We start from the raw sequence: 22,840 nt of genomic DNA, 5'->3' as shown, positions 1-22,840 counted from the left end.
AGCCTCCAGTACAAACACAAGCCGGTCTACTGAGTATGATATAGGTCTGGCATTAGAATACTATGTTAGAAACTATAAGCATGGAAATTCTAGTAAAACTAAGTAAGATTTGACTATTTCCACACATTTCGAAGCCACCAGTACAAATACAGGCCGACCTAATGAGTATGATACAGGCCTGGCATTAGAATACTATGTTAGAAACTATAAGCATGGAAATTCTAGTAAAACTAAGTAAGATTTGACTATTTCCACACATTTCGAAGCCACCAGTACAAATACAGGCCGACCTAACGAGTATGATATAAGCCTGGCATTAGAATACTATGTTAGAAACAGAAAGCAAGGAAATTCCAGTAAAACTAAGTAAGATTTGACTATTTCCACACATTTCGAAGCCACCAGTACAAATACAGGCCGACCTAACGAGTATGATATAAGCCTGGCATTAGAATACTATGTTAGAAACAGAAAGCAAGGAAATTCTAGTAAAACTAAGTAAGATTTGACTATTTCCACACATTTCGAAGCCACCAGTACAAATACAGGCCGACCTAACGAGTATGATATAAGCCTGGCATTAGAATACTATGTTAGAAACAGAAAGCAAGGAAATTCTAGTAAAACTAAGTAAGATTTGACTATTTCCACACATTTCGAAGCCACCAGTACAAATACAGGCCGACCTAACGAGTATGATATAAGCCTGGCATTAGAATACTATGTTAGAAACAGAAAGCAAGGAAATTCCAGTAAAACTAAGTAAGATTTGATATTTTCCACTTCTTTCTAAGCCTCCAGTACATATACAGGACGACCTAACGAGTATGATATAAGCCTGGCATTAGAATACTATGTTAGAAACAGGAAGCAAGGAAATTCTAGTAAAACTAAGGAAGATTTGACAACTTCCACTTCTTCCTAAGCCTCCAGTACAAACACAAGCCGGTCTACTGAGTATGATATAGTTCTGGCATTAGAATACTATGTTAGAAACTATAAGCATGGAAATTCTAGTAAAACTAAGTAAGATTTGACTATTTCCACACATTTCGAAGCCACCAGTACAAATACAGGCCGACCTAATGAGTATGATACAGGCCTGGCATTAGAATACTATGTTAGAAACTATAAGCATGGAAATTCTAGTAAAACTAAGTAAGATTTGACTATTTCCACACATTTCGAAGCCACCAGTACAAATACAGGCCGACCTAACGAGTATGATATAAGCCTGGCATTAGAATACTATGTTAGAAACTATAAGCATGGAAATTCTAGTAAAACTAAGTAAGATTTGACTATTTCCACACATTTCGAAGCCACCAGTACAAATACAGGCCGACCTAATGAGTATGATACAGGCCTGGCATTAGAATACTATGTTAGAAACTATAAGCAAGGAGATTCTAGTAAAACTAAGTAAGATTTGACATTATCTAATTCTTTCTAAGCCACCAGTACAAAAACAGCCCAAACTAATGAGTATAATATAGGTCTGGCATTAGAATACTATGTTAGAAACTATAAGCATGGAAATTCCAGAAAACTATGTAAGATTTGACTATTTCTACACATTTCGAAGCCACCAGTACAAATACAGGCCGACCTAATGAGTATGATACAGGCCTGGCATTAGAATACTATGTTAGAAACTATAAGCAAAGGGATTCTAGTAAAACTAAGGAAGATTTGACATTTTCCACTTCTTTCTAAGCCTCCAGTTCATAAACAGGCCAACCAAATGAGTATGATATAGGCCTGGCAATAGAATACTATGTTAGAAACTGAAAGCATGGAAATTCCAGAAAACTAAGTAAGATTTGACAATTTACACATATTTCCAAGCCTCCAGTCCAAAAACAGGCCAACCTAATGAGTATGATACAGGCCTGGCAATAGAATACTATGTTAGAAACTATAAGCATGGAAATTGCAGAAAACTAAGTAAGATTTGACAATTTCCACTTCTTTCTAAGCCTCCAGTGCAAAAACAGGCCGACCTCATGAGTATGATATAGGCCTGGCATTAGAATACTATGTTAGAAACAGAAAGCATGGAAATTCCAGTAAAACTAAGTAAGATTTGACATTTTCCACTTCTTTCCAAGCCTCCAGTCCAAAAACAGGCCAACCAAATGAGTATGATATAGGCCTGGCATTAGAATACTATGTTAGAAACTGTAAGCATGGAAATTCCAGTAAAACTAAGTAAGATTTGATATTTTCCACACATTTCATAGCCACCAGTACAAATACAGGCCGACCTAATGAGTATGATACAGGCCTGGCATTCGAATACTATGTTAGAAACTATAAGCAAAGGGATTCTAGTAAAACTAAGGAAGATTTGACATTTTCCACTTCTTTCTAAGCCTCCAGTTCATAAACAGGCCAACCAAATGAGTATGATATAAGCCTGGCATTAGAATACTATGTTAGAAACAGGAAGCAAGGAAATTCTAGTAAAACTAAGGAAGATTTGACAACTTCCACTTCTTCCTAAGCCTCCAGTACAAACACAAGCCGGTCTACTGAGTATGATATAGGTCTGGCATTAGAATACTATGTTAGAAACTATAAGCATGGAAATTCTAGTAAAACTAAGTAAGATTTGACTATTTCCACACATTTCGAAGCCACCAGTACAAATAAAGGCCGACCTAATGAGTATGATACAGGCCTGGCATTAGAATACTATGTTAGAAACTATAAGCATGGAAATTCTAGTAAAACTAAGTAAGATTTGACTATTTCCACACATTTCGAAGCCACCAGTACAAATACAGGCCGACCTAACGAGTATGATATAAGCCTGGCATTAGAATACTATGTTAGAAACTATAAGCATGGAAATTCTAGTAAAACTAAGTAAGATTTGACTTTTTCCACACATTTCGAAGCCACCAGTACAAATACAGGCCGACCTAATGAGTATGATACAGGCCTGGCATTAGAATACTATGTTAGAAACTATAAGCAAGGAGATTCTAGTAAAACTAAGTAAGATTTGACATTATCTAATTCTTTCTAAGCCACCAGTACAAAAACAGCCCAAACTAATGAGTATAATATAGGTCTGGCATTAGAATACTATGTTAGAAACTATAAGCATGGAAATTCCAGAAAACTATGTAAGATTTGACTATTTCCACACATTTCGAAGCCACCAGTACAAATACAGGCCGACCTAATGAGTATGATACAGGCCTGGCATTAGAATACTATGTTAGAAATTGTAAGCAAGGAGATTCTAGTAAAACTAAGTATAATTTGACAATTTCCACACATTTCGAAGACACCAGTACAAATACAGGCCGACCTAATGAGTATGATATAGGCCTGGCCATAGAATAATATGTTAAAAACTGTAAGCATGGAGATTCTAGTAAAACTAAGGAAGATTTGACAATTTCCACAACTATCTAAGCCACCAGTCCAAAAACAGGCCAACCTAATGAGTATAAAATAGGCCTGGCATTAGAATACTATGTTAGAAACAGAAAGCAAGGAAATTCCAGTAAAACTAAGTAAGATTTGATATTTTCCACTTCTTCCTAAGCCTCCAGTACAAACACAAGCCTGTCTACTGAGTATGATATAGGCCTGGCATTAGAATACTATGTTAGAAACCGAAAGCAAGGAAATTCCAGTAAAACTAAGTAAGATTTGATATTTTCCACTTCTTTCTAAGCCTCCAGTACATATACAGGACGACCTAACGAGTATGATATAAGCCTGGCATTAGAATACTATGTTAGAAACAGGAAGCAAGGAAATTCTAGTAAAACTAAGGAAGATTTGACAACTTCCACTTCTTCCTAAACCTCCAGTACAAACACAAGCCTGTCCACTGAGTATGATATAGGTCTGGCATTAGAATACTATGTTAGAAACTATAAGCATGGAAATTCCAGAAAACTATGTAAGATTTGACAATTTCCACTTCATTCTAAACCACCAGTACAAATACAGGCCAACCTAATGAGTATAAAATAGGCCTGGCATTAGAATACTATGTTAGAAACTGTAAGCCTGGAAATTCCAGTAAAACTAAGGAAGATTTGACAATTTCCACTTCTTTCTAAGCCTCCAGTACAAATACGGGCCAGTCTAATGAGTATAATATAGGCCTGGCATTAGAATACTATGTTAGAAACAGAAAGCATGGAAATTCCAGTAAAACTAAGTAAGATTTGACATTTTCCACTTCTTTCTAAGCCTCCAGTCCAAAAACAGGCCAACCAAATGAGTATGATATAGGCCTGGCATTAGAATAATATGTTAAAAACTGTAAGCATGGAAATTCCAGAAAAACTAAGTAAGATTTGACATTTTCCACTTCTTTCTAAGCCTCCAGTCCAAAAACAGGCCAACCAAATGAGTATGATATAGGCCTGGCATTAGAATACTATGTTAGAAATTGTAAGCAAGGAGATTCTAGTAAAACTAAGTATAATTTGACAATTTCCACACATTTCGAAGACACCAGTACAAATACAGGCCGACCTAATGAGTATGATATAGGCCTGGCCATAGAATAATATGTTAAAAACTGTAAGCATGGAGATTCTAGTAAAACTAAGTAAGATTTGACATTATCTAATTCTTTCTAAGCCACCAGTACAAAAACAGCCCAAACTAATGAGTATAATATAGGCCTGGCATTAGAATACTATGTTAGAAACTATAAGCATGGAAATTCCAGAAAACTATGTATGATTTGACTATTTCCACACATTTCGAAGCAACCAGTACAAATACAGGCCGACCTAATGAGTATGATACAGGCCTGGCATTAGAATACTATGTTAGAAACAGAAAGCAAAGAAATTGCATTAAAACTAAGTAAGATTTGATATTTTCCACTTCTTTCTAAGCCTCCAGTACATATACAGGACGACCTAACGAGTATGATATAAGCCTGGCATTAGAATACTATGTTAGAAACAGGAAGCAAGGAAATTCCAGTAAAACTAAGTAAGATTTGACATTTTCCACTTCTTTCTAAGCCTCCTGTCCAAAAAACAGGACGACCTATCGAGTATGATATAGGCCTGGCATTAGAATACTATGTTAGAAACAGAAAGCATGGAAATTGCAGTAAAACTAAGGAAGATTTGGCGTTTTTCACCTCTTTGTAAGCCTCCAGAAAAAAAAACAGGCCAACCTAATGTGTATAATGTAGGCCTGGCATTAGAATACTATGTTAGAAACAGAAAGCATGGAAATTGCAGTAAAACTAAGTAAGATTTGACAATTTCCACTTCTTTCTAAGCTAACAGTACAAAAACAGCCCAACCTAATGAGTATAATATAGGCCTGACATTAGAATACTATGTTAGAAACAGAAAGCATGGAAATTCCAGTAAAACTAAGTAAGATTTGACATTATCTAATTCTTTCTAAGCCACCAGTACAAAAACATCCCAACCTAATGAGTATAATATAGGCCTGACATTAGAATACTATGTTAGAAACAGAAAGCATGGAAATTCCAGTAAAACTAAGTAAGATTTGAGATTATCTAATTCTACCTAAGCCTCCAGTCCAAAAACAGGCCGACCTAATGAGTATAATATGGGCCTGTCATTAGAATACTATGTTAGAAACAGAAAGCATGGAAATTCCAGTAAAACTAAGTAAGATTTGACATTTTCCACTTCTTTCTAAGCCTCGAGTACAAGAACAGGCCGACCAAATGAGTATGATTTAAGCCTGGCATTAGAATACTATGTTAGAAACAGGAAGCAAGGAAATTCCAGTAAAACTAAGTAAGATTTGACATTTTCCACTTCTTTCTAAGCCTCCAGTACAAAAACAGTACGACCTAACGAGTATGATATAAGCCTGGTATAGAATACTATGTTAGAAACAGAAAGCTTGGAAATTGCAGTAAAACTAAGTAAGATTTGACATTATCTAATTCTATCTAAGCCTCCAGTCCAAAAACAGGCCGACCTAACGTGTATGATATAAGCCTGGCATTAGAATACTATGTTAGAAACAGGAAGCAAGGAAATTCCTGTAAAACTAAGTAAGATTTGACATTTTCCACTTCTTTCTAAGCCTCCTGTCCATAAAACAGGACGACCTATCGAGTATGATATAAGCCTGGCATTAGAATACTATGTTAGAAACAGAAAGCAAGGAAATTCCAGTAAAACTAAGTAAGATTTGACATTATCTAATTCTTTCTAAGCCACCAGTACAAAAACAGCCCAACCTAATGAGTATAATATAGGCCTGACATTAGAATACTGTGTTAGAAACAGAAAGCTAGAAAATTCCTGTAACACTAAGTAAGATTTGATATTTTCAACTTCTTTCTAAGCCTCCAGTACATATACAGGACGACCTAACGAGTATGATTTAAGCCTGGCATTAGAATACTATTTTAGAAACAGAAAGCTTGGAAATTGCAGTAAAACTAAGTATGATTTGACATTATCTAATTCTATCTAAGCCTCCAGTCCAAAAACAGGCCGACCTAACGAGTATGATATAAGCCTGGCATTAGAATACTATGTTAGAAACAGGAAGCAAGGAAATTCCAGTAAAACTAAGTAAGATTTGACATTTTCCACTTCTTTCTAAGCCTCCAGAAAAAAAAACAGGCCAACCTAATGAGTATAATGTAGGCCTGGCATTAGAATACTATGTTAGAAACAGAAAGCATGGAAATTGCAGTAAAACTAAGTAAGATTTGACATTTTCCACTTCTTTCTAAGCTAACAGTACAAAAACAGCCCAACCTAATGAGTATAATATAGGCCTGACATTAGAATACTATGTTAGAAACAGAAAGCATGGAAATTCCAGTAAAACTAAGTAAGATTTGACATTATCTAATTCTATCTAAGCCTCCAGTCCAAAAACAGGCCGACCTAATGAGTATAATATGGGCCTGTCATTAGAATACTATGTTAGAAGCAGAAAGCATGGAAATTCCAGTAAAACTAAGTAAGATTTGACATTTTCCACTTCTTTCTAAGGCTCGAGTACAAAAACAGGCCGACCAAATGAGTATGATTTAAGCCTGGCATTAGAATACTATGTTAGAAACAGGAAGCAAGGAAATTCCAGTAAAACTAAGTAAGATTTGACATTTTCCACTTCTTTCTAAGCCTCCAGTACAAAAACAGTACGACCTAACGAGTATGATATAAGCCTGGTATAGAATACTATGTTAGAAACAGAAAGCTTGGAAATTGCAGTAAAACTAAGTAAGATTTGACATTATCTAATTCTATCTAAGCCTCCAGTCCAAAAACAGGCCGACCTAACGTGTATGATATACGCCTGGCATTAGAATACTATGTTAGAAACAGGAAGCAAGGAAATTCCAGTAAAACTAAGTAAGATTTTACATTTTCCACTTCTTTCTAAGCCTCCTGTCCAAAAAACAGGACGACCTATCGAGTATGATATAAGCCTGGCATTAGAATACTATGTTAGAAACAGGAAGCAAGGAAATTCCAGTAAATTTAAGTAAGATTTGACATTTTCCACTTCTTTCTAAGTGTGTAGTACAAATACAGGCCAACCTAATGAGTATGATATAGGCCTGGCATTAGAATACTATGTTAGAAACAGAAAGCATGGAAATTGCAGTAAAACTAAGTAAGATTTGACATTATCTAATTCTATCTAAGCCTCCAGTCCAAAAACAGGCCGACCTAATGAGTATGATATAGGCCTGGCATTAGAATACTATGTTAGAAACAGAAAGCATGGAAATTGCAGTAAAACTAAGGAAGATTTGGCGTTTTCCACTTCTTTATTAGCCTCCAGTAAAAAAAACAGGCCAACCTAATGAGTATAATGTAGGCCTGGCATTAGAATACTATGTTAGAAACAGAAAGCATGGAAATTGCAGTAAAACTAAGGAAGATTTGGCGTTTTCCACCTCTTTGTTAGCCCCCAGTAAAAAAAACAGGCCAACCTAATGAGTATAATATAGGCCTGGCATTAGAATACTATGTTAGAAACAGAATGCTTGGAAATTCCTTTAACACTAAGTAAGATTTGACATTATCTAATTCTTTCTAAGCCACCAGTACAAAAACAGCCCAACCTAATGAGTATAATATAGGCCTGACATTAGAATACTGTGTTAGAATCAGAAGCTAGGAAATTCCAGTAAAACTAAGTAAGATTTGATATTTTCCACTTCTTTCTAAGCCTCCAGTACAAAAAAAGGACGACCTAACGAGTATGATATAAGCCTGGTATAGAATACTATTTTAGAAACAGAAAGCTTGGAAATTGCAGTAAAACTAAGTATGATTTGACATTATCTAATTCTATCTAAGCCTCCAGTCCAAAAACAGGCCGACCTAACGAGTATGATATAAGCCTGGCATTAGAATACTATGTTAGAAACAGGAAGCAAGGAAATTCCAGTAAAACTAAGTAAGATTTGACATTTTCCACTTCTTTCTAAGCCTCCAGAAAAAAAAACAGGCCAACCTAATGAGTATAATGTAGGCCTGGCATTAGAATACTATGTTAGAAACAGAAAGCATGGAAATTGCAGTAAAACTAAGTAAGATTTGACATTTTCCACTTCTTTCTAAGCTAACAGTACAAAAACAGCCCAACCTAATGAGTATAATATAGGCCTGACATTAGAATACTATGTTAGAAACAGAAAGCATGGAAATTCCAGTAAAACTAAGTAAGATTTGACATTATCTAATTCTATCTAAGCCTCCAGTCCAAAAACAGGCCGACCTAATGAGTATAATATGGGCCTGTCATTAGAATACTATGTTAGAAGCAGAAAGCATGGAAATTCCAGTAAAACTAAGTAAGATTTGACATTTTCCACTTCTTTCTAAGGCTCGAGTACAAAAACAGGCCGACCAAATGAGTATGATTTAAGCCTGGCATTAGAATACTATGTTAGAAACAGGAAGCAAGGAAATTCCAGTAAAACTAAGTAAGATTTGACATTTTCCACTTCTTTCTAAGCCTCCAGTACAAAAACAGTACGACCTAACGAGTATGATATAAGCCTGGTATAGAATACTATGTTAGAAACAGAAAGCTTGGAAATTGCAGTAAAACTAAGTAAGATTTGACATTATCTAATTCTATCTAAGCCTCCAGTCCAAAAACAGGCCGACCTAACGTGTATGATATACGCCTGGCATTAGAATACTATGTTAGAAACAGGAAGCAAGGAAATTCCAGTAAAACTAAGTAAGATTTTACATTTTCCACTTCTTTCTAAGCCTCCTGTCCAAAAAACAGGACGACCTATCGAGTATGATATAAGCCTGGCATTAGAATACTATGTTAGAAACAGGAAGCAAGGAAATTCCAGTAAATTTAAGTAAGATTTGACATTTTCCACTTCTTTCTAAGTGTGTAGTACAAATACAGGCCAACCTAATGAGTATGATATAGGCCTGGCATTAGAATACTATGTTAGAAACAGAAAGCATGGAAATTGCAGTAAAACTAAGTAAGATTTGACATTATCTAATTCTATCTAAGCCTCCAGTCCAAAAACAGGCCGACCTAATGAGTATGATATAGGCCTGGCATTAGAATACTATGTTAGAAACAGAAAGCATGGAAATTGCAGTAAAACTAAGGAAGATTTGGCGTTTTCCACTTCTTTATTAGCCTCCAGTAAAAAAAACAGGCCAACCTAATGAGTATAATGTAGGCCTGGCATTAGAATACTATGTTAGAAACAGAAAGCATGGAAATTGCAGTAAAACTAAGGAAGATTTGGCGTTTTCCACCTCTTTGTTAGCCCCCAGTAAAAAAAACAGGCCAACCTAATGAGTATAATATAGGCCTGGCATTAGAATACTATGTTAGAAACAGAATGCTTGGAAATTCCTTTAACACTAAGTAAGATTTGACATTATCTAATTCTTTCTAAGCCACCAGTACAAAAACAGCCCAACCTAATGAGTATAATATAGGCCTGACATTAGAATACTGTGTTAGAATCAGAAGCTAGGAAATTCCTGTAACACTAAGAAAGATTTTATATTTTCTACTTCTTTCTGAACCTGTACATCCAAAACGACCGACCTAATGTGGTTGATATTCGCCTGGCATAAGAATAAAATATAAGAAACCGAATGCGGGGAAATTCTTGTAACACTAAGTATGATTGGACACTTTCCACTTTTGTCTGAACCTCTAGATCCCATAGAACGCTTACCTAATAAGTATAATATAGGCGTGGCATTAGAATACTATGTTAGATACAGGAAGCAGGGAAATCTCAGTATAATTAAGAAAGATTTGATATTTTCCACTTCTTTCTGAACCTCTACATGCAAAACGACCGACCTAATGAGGATGATATTCGTCTGGCATAATAATACAATATTTGAAAAAGATAGCAGTGAAACACCAGTAAAACTAAGTAGGATTTGAAAATTTCCTCTTTTTTCTATGCCCCCAGATCCAAAAGGAAGCCAACGTAATCAGAATAAAATAGACCTGGCATTAGAATACTATAATAGAAACAGAAAGCAAGGAAATTCCAGTGAAACTAAGTAAGATTTGACAATTTCCACTTCTTTCTAAGCCTCCATATCCAAATGCAAGTCAACCTAATCAGAATAATTTAGGGCTAGCATGAGAATACGTTAGAATCAGATTGCGAGGAAATTCCAGTAATATTTTCGAGAATTGTTTGGTTTTCCTTTATTCCTGAATTTCTGTATTGTAAACTTGCCGATCTAACGTGTATAATACTTGTTTGACATAAAAATATAATGTTAGATGCAGGAAGCAGAGAATTCCAGTATAACTATGAAAGATTTTGTTTTCCTCTTTTCTTGCACCTCTGTATGTATAACTAGCCAATCTTATAAGTAAAATAAACAATTGGCATAGAAATACAATGTTTGAAACCCAAAATAAGTAATTCCTATTAACGAGAGAAAGATTTTCCATTTTTCCTTTTATTTCTTAGCTTCTGTTTTAATTAAACTAGCTGACTTAATGTACCCTCGGCTTAAAAATATAATGTATGAAGAAAAACAATTCATCTTTTTTTACTTCAAGATTTTTTTAATTAGTTTTGTTTACTGCTGTTTCTTTTCACCTATTTTCTTGTGTAGATATTTTTGTAATCTTTTTATGTTAACCATTACATCTTCTGCCAACAGATACATATTCAAAAGACCCTGATGAATGATACCTATGGACCAGAAACTGAAAGAAAAATAATTGATTGTTTTAAAGACTTTTCCTGCTAAAGCCTAACAATTCTCATTACTTTAAGGCCTAAAATAGTAGTAATTCTTGCAGAGAACTGATTGTTTAGATGTATCAACTTTGATATTTATATCTTATTAAGAATGGGTTTGTGAGTAGAAATGAAAATCTGAACACTTTTTAAGAGTTCTACTGGAACCATGCTCAAGCACTGAATCCAGAAGAATATTTATTTATTTATATATTTACAAAAACTTAATACATAAAGAAATTTGGGGTACACAGAGTTTAAGTATTTTGTATTAATATATTTACAAAAACTTAATACATAAAGAAATTTGGGGTACACAGAGTTAAAGTAATACAATTTTTGTTTTGTTGTCTTAATTAATTGGAACTGCAATAATTAAGTGAACATTCTTGTAAGAAATATTTTCTCAGTATAAGAGATCTTTGGATAGTAATAGCATAGACAATTAAAAGGTTGTTCGTTGTCTACTCTTAAAGTATTAGTCACAGAATCATTGGTTAAACACAATATTTCAATATAAGATCGCCTTAACTTCACAAAACTCAGGCAGCGAAAAAAGGAGGGATCATCTCCCTCTTTATGATTGCACACCCGGTGAAATTAGCTGTTAACTGAAGTAAAAGATTCCTCTATGTATTCATGTTTGAAGACTTTTTTATTTGAGTCTCTTATCTGGCTGATTAATCTTATTTCCATTAGATTAAGGCCTAAAATAGAAGTTAACACATTCAAAGTTGATGTAGTGCTCTTCAGAATTTAAGGAAGAAATTGGACAGTGCACAGGTCAGGAGTTTAATACACTAGCTAGCTCTTTAGAGAGTGAATGGTTTCGCATTTCTGCAATAAAAGTATTTCGGTAGTTTTCTAACACGTCATAGTTCAGATTTTTTTTAAACATAATCAGCACTGTCAGATACAAAAATATTTTGCACCTGACTAGCCCAGTTTAATAAACTAATGTTGTTTGCCTTTTCTATGATAATATGGAATAATTGTAAAATATACTTTCGCCAATTTTAGGTCTAAGTTTTTAAAGATAATTTTAGGGACCAACTCCGAATGCTGAGAAATCTTTTTACACAAATCTATAGCTTTATTTAACTTGCATTTCGAGATCAAATCATACAAAAATAAGTAAAGTACTTTGTTGAGAGGGTGTTTTCGAATCGCTTACCCTTATTTAGGAACATAGAATATTAATCATTTTGCGAAAATAATTGCACATTTACTAACAGAAAAAGGTGTAACTTATCTAATAGCTTCACACAATACTTAACTATAACGAAATATTGAAAATCTATAATATATATGGAGCGAATAAATTACGTTTCTTTTTAACAGTTCGCCAATAAAAATCTCTGCAGAGTAAATAATTTTGAAGAGCACTAGCTTATTAAACACTGGTCTAGCTTATTCTTAAGCTTCCTGCTTGATCTACATATTTCTGCTCTATTAGATTTACATACATTACCAGAGTTTATTTTTTATTAATACAAATTTCTTCAACATTACTGTACCTTACATTTACGTCTATTTAATTATTATTTATACATAATTTTATATCACTAACAAACCTATCGTACAGCCCATTTATATCAAGTTTATAGAAATCACAATTATATGAAGCTCCTAAACTGAATTCAAAAATTGAACATTCGTTATTGTCCTATTTGATATTTTTATCAATCCGAATATTAATTTACGATTTTGTTCTCCTAAAGAGAGCCAGCAGAGTCAATGATTTCAGTTATCAGATATAATATAAATTCCCTTATCCGAAATTATCTCAGTGATATTCTGATCTTCAAAAACCAAATCTATTATGCTTTGCCCAGCACCTGATAGAAACTTATTTACGAAATTACAGAAATTTCCAATCTTGTGGCACCTAATGACGAAATTTCTTTATATTTTGCAATAGCTGTATTTATAACAGTTTCAATAGTATTTAGACTATGAATTTATTTTCAATGGGCTCTAAACCTTACGAGAGTAAGCTCGAGAATACCGTTTCCACGTCCTTTCTTGCTACAAATGTAAACATTTCCCCAATACTCATTTATTCTCGTAAAATGTGCACAATTTTCATCTTTAATTACAAATTAATTCTACAAAATAAGAAACTGATCATCAAAACTGAAACTCTAATCATTGAAATTGAAACGGATCGATTTCACATAAATTCAATTAAATCTGCTGACTTTTAAGTGAACAATATTTATTAACATAATTCAGAACCGATGTTAACTGTGACATATATTTCCAAACTCAATCCAGAAGAATTTGATTCATATTTCCACAGAACAAAAATGAATAATGCTGTTCTTCTGAGATTTTCTTAGTTACATTACAGTTAGAATGCTAATTATCAGATTACGGAATGAGGGCATCCCCAGAAACTGCAGCCAAAAAATATGACACGATTCTTCTAGGTCTAGTAGGAGAATCCTCCCATTTTTGTAATATCCTAAGATTTGGCATCATCCTATCCGCAGAATAATAGTGAAACACCAAAAAGACGAATTTCTCTGAAATCAAAACAATAAGAAAATGAGGATTTACAAGAAATAAACAGATATTTGTTATTTTAATTAAATAGAGTATGTAAACTTTAATATCAACTCACAATTTAAAGCCAGTTAAAATTGTTAATAAGTATAAGACCCGAAGATGACCTACTCCTAAGGTGGAAAGATTGACACTAAAACTAATACAAAAAATATTAATTAAAAAGGTAATAAACTATCTTTTTCTAAGATTAATAATCAGTCACTAAAAGAGGTAAACAGCTACAATTATTTATAAAGCTGACGACTAATTTTTGTAATAATCTTCACATCACAGAGGAAAGTGGTTAGTAATAATATTAACACTTCTAGAGGTTGCTTACATTTGGGTGAGCAATTCAGTGCTTAATTACCCTTCTATGTCCTAAAGTGTTTTAACTGAACGGTTGCAAAACTAATCACTTACGTTTTACTCATTAGAAATATGTAGCATCCTTAAAAATAATGAACACTTCAAGGTGACGAAACACTTCAATTTACTGTTGTTGTTTTTTGTTTTTGACGCTCCAACATCGGAGGACGTTCGCGCCCATAGCTTTTTTCAGTGCACTGCCGGTCTCTAGACAGTGTTCTCTCTTTAAAGGTTCTCACTGCCCATCATCGGACAATGATCTGTAAGAAGCTCCAATGAATAGAAAATCTAAGTGCCAGCAAAAATTTAGTGATCAATGAATGTACGATTCTGAATATTGAATAATAACGCAAATTAATGATTTCAATAATTTTGACTACATACCCTGGTTGATTATATTCTTTCATATCTATAGCTATCCTTTGTACTAATTTAGGCGTAGGAATCTTTTCTCCATAAATTAATTTATATTGCTGGGACATTTATGTAGATTTTTTGAAACAATAAACGATTATCAGGCCCCGCACTTACACAATTATCAATAGATTTCAATTGAAAATAAAATAAACATCATAAAAAATAAAATCATAGCCCAAAACAAAATTTTGCTACATTAAATACCAAAAAGATTTCAAAAAATAATAAAAGGTTATTGTTTACATTACGTTTACACAAATCGCCACCAGAGCACTCTGATAATTGTAAAATAACTTTTACAACCTTAAACAATGTCGAAATATTCAATTTTGTATTAGGAGATAGATGTGCCTAGGAGCTCTTTTTTGTTTACATCACGTCTTTTTTAATTTATTTTTCTTTTTTCATTTTACTCATTTATAGTTATAAAATTTTTTGCATGCATTAATGCAAGCTTTTTATTTCTAAATTAGTGACTTAAATTCATTTTTAAATTTATTTAATTAATTTCTAGACTAAGTTCAGAAAGAGGATTTCCCACTTTTTAATTAAGTTTTTTTTAGGTAAGAAAAATAAAATGTTTCCATTACAGGACCCAATGACTTGTTGAACACTATGTGGAAGTTATAAATTGTAAAGAGATCTCATAAAAATTATGATAAAGTACATAGTTTTACTGATAGAATAATTTACAAACTGGCAATCACGGTAAGTAATTCTTAAGTTTTTTTTTTTAACTCAGAAAATAGAAATTTGCTTAGTAAAGATAGTTTGTTTAATAGTTAATTTTTTCAACAGTGACATATATAATGATTCTAGCTTTTACAAGTTTAAAAGATGGTCTAGGTTTTTTGAATTTTCAAGGGAATGCAGCTCAATTTGGGGTTAAGGCAAATGGTGTTTTTGACTTTAAACTATATTACTTTCTTATTGAAATCTCTTTTCAAGTATCACCTTATTATTAATAGTGTCGTGTGCTCGTAGCTTGTAAAAGATTAGTTTTAAGAATACTGAAAGCATAAGTAATTGAAGTGAAACAGAAAGCAACTATGTACAAATTCCTGCTTTGAGACCTCTCAGGAAAGTAAAGCTCTGCTGATATTTCAGCCTATTTTTAGATAAAATGTTGAACATATTAGGATAAAAGAAAAATTCTTTTACTATAAAATAAAGTAAAAGCTAGAACCATTCAATTTAAATTTTAAAAAAAAAATGACCATATCTCTTGTTTACTCTCTGTAATTTGAATACTTTAAAGAATCATTTAAAATTATTTAGTTGTAAAATCAAATTAAGATAACTTTCTAAAAAGATTTTAATAGGTACAGATTTTCAAAAAAGTTAAGTTAAAGTTCATTAAAAAAAAGCTCATTTACACTTCAAAACAAAAGTAGTTAAAATAGGTAAAAGTCCTTATCAGTATTAATATATGCTAATGCATTCCTTCCGAATATCTGAATTATTTTCTCTAAAACACCAAAAATACTAATGTAATCTTACTAATCTTAGGAATGAAGATTGACATTCCTGGCGAGGGTGTTGCTCTCAAGATACGATTGGATCCACGAGGTTTGAGAAAGAAGAAAGCAAGTATAACAGAAAAATTACCAATTTTTAGATAATAATTTACTTGATAAGGCTGATTTTACCAACATATTGATGGTTGAAAGCATTTAGAAACCGTAAAATTAACATTTCAAAAAAGGTAATCATAAAATATATTCTATTTAGGTAATCGTTTTGCATTTAGCAGATATTTTCCTCTCTAATCTATTTGGTTAGTTAAATATTGTTTCTCTATTTCTCAGAAACTTATTTTAAATGCCAAAGATATTTAACTCCTAATATTTTAGAAAACATCATAAAAATTTTAATAAAAAAAATACATATTTGCTGCTCATTATTACCATATTTTAATATAGTTGAATTTATATCTGATGTTCATTTTTCCAAAATGTACAGTATTTTCTTTTCATATTACCTCATTAAAATATTTAATATATTAATAATAAAATATTAAAGAATCTCATTAGAACTCATTAATCTAAACTTGAGTTAAATTGAGTAAGAGTTTAATTTCAAATATTGGCATTAAAATTACTGCAGTTTATATTGAATGTAAAAATTTTATTTTCATTTTTTTTTATGGATTTATTTTTGAATTGATCCTATCCTCATTTGGAAAGAAAGGATGATATGGGATCGTTTCTTTGTACACTAAAGATTTCTTTAGAGAAATTATTTACAAATTTTCCATCCCTGGTCACAAGATATTGTACTTGTGATTTAAATTTCTATTAAAGTACAAAGTTTAAGATGATCTGCAACTTAAGTCAATTACTGATAAGGTCAAGATTAATGAGCCAACGTAGGCAGTGCTGGTTGAATGAATAGAATAGATGTTAAAAGTAATCATTTATGTACTCTACGCCATGAAAAACTATTAGAGACTGTCACTTATTAGTCAATTGCACTGTGTACGGTTATTAGAAAGAAATATCTTCATAATTCTGTTTTTAGGTACTCCATTTATGTGGATCCCTTGTAAATAAGTCTTGTAAAGTAAAATAATTTATTAATTCCAAATATCGGCATTGAAACTACTGCACATTATATTAAATGTACAATATCTGATGAGGTTCAACATGGAGCCAATGATTGTATTATTACTATCTTATATAAAAATTTATCGCTGGTTGCTCTGTAAATGTTTTTTTAAATTAAATTTTGTAACTATTTAGTGCTCTTATACATTAATAATTTATCTCTTGATGAAATTAAGTAGTTTTTTTAAAATTATATTACTTTATATTTAATAAATTATATTTTATTTCATTGTAACAAGCTAACTTTAACTAGTAAGATGAAGAAACAAATTATTTTATTTATTTTTTTTAATTTAAGGCACGTCAACATCTGAGATCATTGGCGCCCAGAGCTTTTACAGCACACTGCCGGCTTCCAGACAGTGTTCTCTCGTTACAAACAACACAAAACATTATTGTTGAACATAGAAACAAATAAAATTAGGCTATCTTAAATTTATAATTTTTTTCCATACATATGTACACTTAATTAATTTTCACGTATGTGAATCTGTTTCAATAAGATATGATATAATAAGTTAGAAGAATGTTTGTAGTCCTCAGATGTATTTGGGTATGTCGGCATGAATGTTTCAGTTTTTGCAAAAGATAACTAGTAGTTTATATTTGTAATACAATTAATTTAGCTCCTCTTTTTCTGAGATTTGAAGTACGATTTGACTTACCACTTTACGTCTTCTAAACTTTTAATTTGATTAGGTTTAGGTGGGATATAATATATAAGAAATAAATACCCAATTAATACCCATATATTTAAAAGAGAACATGAATATTACAATAATAAGAATAATACAAACGATAACTCCTTTGAACAATAAACTTTAACTGATGAAATGTTTTTCTGGCAGAATTACAGTACCCTTAAGGAATGTTCACGAGGTAGTCTCTTCGTGATCGGATACAGTCCTCTAAATCCCACTTCATCGTAGTCACCAACTTCTATATTATCGGATGTCATTTGACCTTAATCCTTCCTTCAGTGATAGTTCAGCTGAATGTTCAGCAACATCCAGTTTCAATGTCTCGGAATATCTGAAACACAGTAAGGGACTGTTTGATATTGGGGATAAGAGGAATTAATCTATTAATTCCTCGCATGATTACATAAGTGGTAGGGATTCGACAAGGAAATTTAACAGACTGATGAACTATCTGTCCCGAAGCGAACATGAATATTACAATAATAAGAATAATAAGTAGATTTTACTCAGTTCACATCGTGTCTTTTAAAATATATTTACTGTTTACTATAGTTTTCGGAAATTTTATCTGCTAGTTTTTTGCATTTGACAATTTTATTTGTTGAAGTTGTTTTTTGAGTTATTTTTTTGAACACTTCTCAACACTGTAAACAATACTAATAGTATCGCTTGTTACTGCCACCTGACGAATAGACTGTTCTCCGTATATTTATATTTATTTTCAGGAGAAAAATTCTTTATACAAACACGGTCGCCAATTGGAATTTAAAAAACGTTTTTACAAATATAACACTTAAGGAAGTTTGTATCAGAATACACAGATCTTTCATGAGCGGCGTATTTGGCTTTGACATCAACTTCATAAACACGTTAATCTGGACACACAATGTAAAACAAACTGGCAATAATCTATTTTCCTTAGAAATAATGAATAATAATCGTCATAAAATGTAAATAGTACTCTACAATAATTAATATAAATAAAACATACGACTAAGGTTGGTAATATTTTCGTAACAAGCTGAATTTCATTTTAATTTTTAATCGCCAATTCAGGTTGGTTGTAATAAAATCAAAAATTTCAAATAAGTATTTGCTCACAGTTCGGCGAGATATAAATTCAGTCCTCAAAATCACTCCACTTTGTATTAAAATTATTTAGTTCTACTTGTTAGCAAATGTAGCACCTCTAAAAAAAAAAAATTGAAATTAAAGATGACGAAGAACTTAAATTTACTTATCAATGAATTTTGTGATGAAAGATTCTCAACATTTAGCTTCAAGAATATTAAAAGAACTTAAATGATTTAAATACTTTTTTTTTACTTCATACCCTCACTGAATATACTCTTGCACAAATATAACCATTCTTTGCACAATTTTTCCATAAATTCATTTATATATTGCTTGGCCATTTTTCTTCCTTCTTTAACCAAATAAGGATGATCAGGGAACATACATCCAAAATTATGATAAATATTAATTGAAATTCTTCCAATAATTCTCAAATCGAACATATTATTGTATCAATTTCTTACCACTCTAAACCATTCCAATGCGATCTCATATGTATTGATTTATATTTATTTACAGTGGCAAAAACAGTCTATACAAACACGGGCGAAAGCTAAAAAAAAAATTTAGTGAATTTTTACGCTACAGGGGAATATGTGTTAAAACATTAAAAGCAGATTTGGCTTTTGTATCAATTCCATAAACATCTATCATAGAATATTATATAATAACAAATAAATAAATGCTTCTCCGTTGAGAGAATATTTGGGTCACATAACAGAAGAGTATATTATCAGATTAGAAAATGTGGCCAACTATGAGTGAAAATAAAAAAGTGCGGAATACTATAAAACATTTGCCATTAGCACAAATAATAGAAATAAAATAAACCTTCTTTCAAGAAATGTTTTTCCATTGGTTAAATTCTTTCTGATGTACCACTCTGGAGTCAAGTCCGTTCGCCAGCATCCAATCCGCTGATCAATAGTGAGATACCAAAAGGTGGAACTCCTCAGAAATGAAAATAATTTTAAAAATTAATTAGATATTCACAAGAAATAAGCTGAATTTTTTTGTTTTAATTAATATTTATGGGTTCGTTGGTGCCTTTTATTTATTTCTTTATTCATATTCTGAATGTGATTCTGTTAACTTCTGATGTTAACTACATCAGAAACTCACTCAAAAGTTCCTGATTGAATGATGCCAACAGAAAAAGAAACTAAAAAATTGATATATTTTAAGCTACGGACGAAAAGGTCTTTTATTTCAGGACCTAAAGAATTATTAACCAATTAATTAATTGATATATGTAAACTAAAGATTGGGTTTCAATTAAGAGCAATGGGTGGAAAATAGAACATGAAAACTTATTTTTTCTGGTAAAGAAAGGAACCACACTCAAGGCACTCAACTAAGAATATTATTAAGATAAGATTCTAATAGGGCGGCCCAAGGCCTACACACTGCGACCTCTTTGGATCTATTGTGGCTCCCCAACTTTAGGGCTTGCCCTCCAGACCTGCACGTTTAATCAGACTCTTAATTCTGGAGAGCGACTCCTGGGTAAAGCCCCACAGGACTTGGTTTTTCCTCCCAGAGAAGTAAAATCTTTGGCCAGACAAGCCCCTTACACTGACACAACACGTGCAGTGCAAGAAGAATATTACTCACATATTAATTGAAAAACAAATAAATAAATGCTTCTCCATTTGAGAGAATATTTGAGCTAACAAAAATTGAACCCTAAAGGAAAGTTAATGTTACAATTTACAGATCCTTTAGGAAATAGAAAATATTAGTACTAACTTTTTTAATAATAGTCTTTTTTTTTTTTTTTTTTTCAAGGAATTCGTTTCCATTAACATAATTCTTATTTGCTGTAGCTTTAAAAGAAAAATATGCAACTGATGAATCACTATGGAATGTTGTCACTATGCTATCATTCTATCAGAGAATCAAAATTATGAAATCATAAAAAAATTAAATTTCACCCCAAACTAGTTGTCTCCCCACAAAATGCGGACTGAATACTGAAAAAAAAGGTAATATTTATATTTAAGTTTCCAAAAATCGCCACTGGAGTGCTCTGTAAATTGGAAAAAAGCTTCAACATCCTTAAAACATAGTCAAAATTACGAGTTTTGTATTAGGATACAAACCAGCGGAGGAGCTCTTTTCTGTTTACATTCGTATTTTTGTTTTTGTCAATTTTATTTTTCATTTAACGTATATATAAATAAAATGATTTGTGTTTTTTAACTTTAGGTTTTTTAAAAATGTTATTTAGTAACATTATTGTGAATTTTAACCTGTTTTCTATTTAATCTGCGTCAGGAGGAGCATTACCTTTTTTTTTTTTTTTTTTATCATTTTTTGTGTATAAAGAATGAAATGTTTCTGTTACAGGCCACAATTTCCTTAAAAACTATTTGGAAATTACAAATTTTAGAAACAAATTAAAACGGTATGAGAAAGCCCTGAGTTTTACTAAGAGAATAATTTACAAACTGGCAGTCACAAGGTAAATTTCACAATATGATTAAGAGTGATAAGTTCTTGTGGCTTATGCAAAAGTGATTTAAAATACCTATTTAAGAGCAAGTATGTTTTTACAGGAAAATAACATAAGCAAGAACTGGTCAATTTAAATAATTCTGCATTTCTAAGTCTCTCCCTTGCTCTTTGTAAGTTAAATACTTTGAAGAATCACTTAGCTTTATTACGTTGGGAAATTAGATTAAAACGTCTTTCTAAAAATAGAAACTAGTCTAGGTTTTCAAAAAATTATGAGTAATTTCATTTTATTTAAAACAAGTTTAGAGACATTACCCATTTACTCTTTACCTGCAAATATCACAAATATTTTCCTGCTAAAAATTTTAACTCCTATTTTTCAGAGAATAATGTGAAAATTTAGTGTTAAAATACTTTGCAGACTTCATTGCCATATTTTATTCGAAAAAAAACTACTGTCGTATTAATGTACTAAGTATGTAACAATTTTCCAAAGGAACGTTATAGGTTAGTTTCCTTTTCTCTGTCTTCCTCTACTTTTACCTTAGCGATCTTGTTGAAAATCATTAATCTAAACTTATGTTTTCTCCTTTAGACTGATCCATCCACAGTTAGAGAAGAAAGGAGGATATGGGATATCTCGTATGTAAACTGTAAGGACTTCCAAGTGTTTCAACAAGATACGTTGGTCGCAAGATACCGCTTTTGTGCTTTAAATTTCTCTAAACACGAAGTACTGAATAATCTACAGCTTGAGGTGGGGATGTTACTTAAGACAAGTATTGATAAGTCAAGATTAAAGATCCAACATAGGTAGTGCTGTTTAAATAGAATAATAGAATTAGCAATAATTGAAAAGTATCAATTATGTGCTCTACATAATCAAAAAATATTGGAGACCGCCACTTACTATTCAATTGCACTGTGCATGGTTATTAGAAATATCTTCCTAACTCTGTATTTAGGTAAGCCATTTATTTGGATCTCTTGTAAATAAAGTCTTGTTAAGTAAAATAATTTATTAATACCAAATATCAGCATTAAAACTTCTGCACTTTATATTAAATGTACAGTACCACATCAATTTAACCATGGAATCAATGGTTAATAAACTTTAATAATGTTATCTCTTGATGAAATGATTTTTTTTTAATTATTATAATAATAACAGTCTTTTGAATATGCTAACTTCATCTATAAGAAAACAAATTATTGTTGAACATAGAAATAAATAAAATTAGGCTACCTTAATTTTAAAATTTTGTTCCAAACATTAACTTAATTAATTTTAACGTGAATCTGTTTCAATAAGGTTTGATATGGTGAGTTAGAAGAATATTTGCAATCCTCAGATGTACTTGGGTATGTCGGCATGAATGTTTCAGTTTTTGCAAAAGATAACTAGTAGTTTATGTTTGTAATATAATTAATTTAGCTCC

The 22,840-nt window shown here is 31.8% G+C and overlaps 4 long non-coding RNA genes across 7 annotated transcripts; 2 read left to right on the top strand and 2 right to left on the bottom strand.

Moving 5' to 3' along the window:
- Positions 1–13,114: 13,114 nt before the first annotated feature.
- On the bottom strand, positions 13,115–14,831 carry LOC141447984 (uncharacterized). The gene is made up of 4 exons (XR_012454743.1): positions 14,531–14,831; positions 14,201–14,406; positions 13,854–13,934; positions 13,115–13,755 (listed from the first exon to the last, which is right to left on the bottom strand). It is a non-coding gene; the product is annotated as an uncharacterized lncRNA (long non-coding RNA).
- Positions 14,832–14,872: 41 nt separating this feature from the next.
- LOC141447982 (uncharacterized) lies at positions 14,873–17,909 on the top strand. Of its 3 annotated transcripts, none has more exons than XR_012454739.1 (3): positions 14,888–15,271; positions 16,073–16,268; positions 17,468–17,909. It is a non-coding gene; the product is annotated as an uncharacterized lncRNA (long non-coding RNA). The 3 variants fall into 3 exon arrangements; XR_012454741.1 differs by lacking the exon at positions 17,468–17,909 and adding an exon at positions 17,084–17,404; XR_012454740.1 differs by lacking the exon at positions 17,468–17,909 and having other exon boundaries at positions 14,873–15,271; positions 16,073–17,404.
- Positions 17,901–20,934, bottom strand: LOC141447981 (uncharacterized). 2 transcript variants are annotated; one of them, XR_012454737.1, is made up of 4 exons: positions 20,694–20,934; positions 19,776–19,895; positions 18,862–19,497; positions 17,901–18,201 (listed from the first exon to the last, which is right to left on the bottom strand). It is a non-coding gene; the product is annotated as an uncharacterized lncRNA (long non-coding RNA). The 2 variants fall into 2 exon arrangements; XR_012454738.1 differs by lacking the exon at positions 20,694–20,934 and adding an exon at positions 20,067–20,686.
- Positions 20,935–21,023: 89 nt separating this feature from the next.
- On the top strand, positions 21,024–22,418 carry LOC141447983 (uncharacterized). Its single transcript, XR_012454742.1, has 4 exons — positions 21,024–21,408; positions 21,503–21,571; positions 21,785–21,908; positions 21,997–22,418. It is a non-coding gene; the product is annotated as an uncharacterized lncRNA (long non-coding RNA).
- The last annotated feature ends 422 nt before the right edge of the window (positions 22,419–22,840 follow it).

The sequence above is a fragment of the Rhodnius prolixus genome, unplaced genomic scaffold (genome assembly GCF_049639745.1).
Source record: "Rhodnius prolixus isolate KJV_2025 unplaced genomic scaffold, Rpr scaffold_13, whole genome shotgun sequence".
In the NCBI taxonomy this organism is placed as follows: domain Eukaryota; kingdom Metazoa; phylum Arthropoda; class Insecta; order Hemiptera; family Reduviidae; genus Rhodnius; species Rhodnius prolixus.
The sequence above is the reverse complement of the archived record's forward strand: the minus strand, read 5'-3'. Positions and strand labels throughout refer to the sequence as shown.